The sequence below is a fragment of the Papilio polytes genome, unplaced genomic scaffold (genome assembly GCF_000836215.1).
Source record: "Papilio polytes unplaced genomic scaffold, Ppol_1.0 DF822067.1, whole genome shotgun sequence".
Lineage (NCBI taxonomy): Eukaryota > Metazoa > Arthropoda > Insecta > Lepidoptera > Papilionidae > Papilio > Papilio polytes.
In genome coordinates, this window is record NW_013527137.1 from 6,306,316 (window position 1) to 6,307,072 (window position 757).

Below are 757 nucleotides of genomic sequence, written 5' to 3' on the forward strand. Positions count from 1 at the left end.
TATTGTTTACATGTATCAAATTATCAATTGCAAATGTCAAAATACCAATTACATTACTATGGCAATCTTCTTGATGTTGGCAGCTCGTATCCTATGGTCTCTTTCCCACATTACGCTTTTTATCCAAATAATATAAAAAATGTTTACCCTCTAAGTATAATGGCGTAAAAATATATAGCCTAAAGCGTGACATAAGTGTAGGGCTTTTTATTAAAGAAGGAATTATTAAAAAAATGCTGAATTTGCTAAAATCTTAGGCAACAAAGAAGTGTGTGTTTATGCTTTATTATAATAGTATAGATTAATTTAAACGTAATCATCACAGCTCTTATTAGGATATTAAAAGTAGGACGATAACGCACGTAATGCTGGCATTTGACAATGATGTATTAAAAAGGAATGGAAAAATAATAACTGCTTTATTACAACGCAGGCTCCCACATGCTGCGCCACGCGTTAGACGCAAGCATTACTGATGACTAAGATTTATGAACATACTAATTTTCGCCCGCGACTTCGTTCGCGTGGAATTAAAAAATCAAAAGTAAGTAGTATATGTGTTTTTCTAGCCTGTCTTGTACATCTATGCTAAATTTCATTCCGATCCGTTCAATCGTTTAATCTACAAACTCTAACAAACATCCATCCATCTAAACTTTCGCATTTATAAATAAATAAATAAATAAATAAATAAATAAATAAATAAATAGGACTTTTATTGCCACAAAAACAAGCTACAAATGAAATCTTACATACA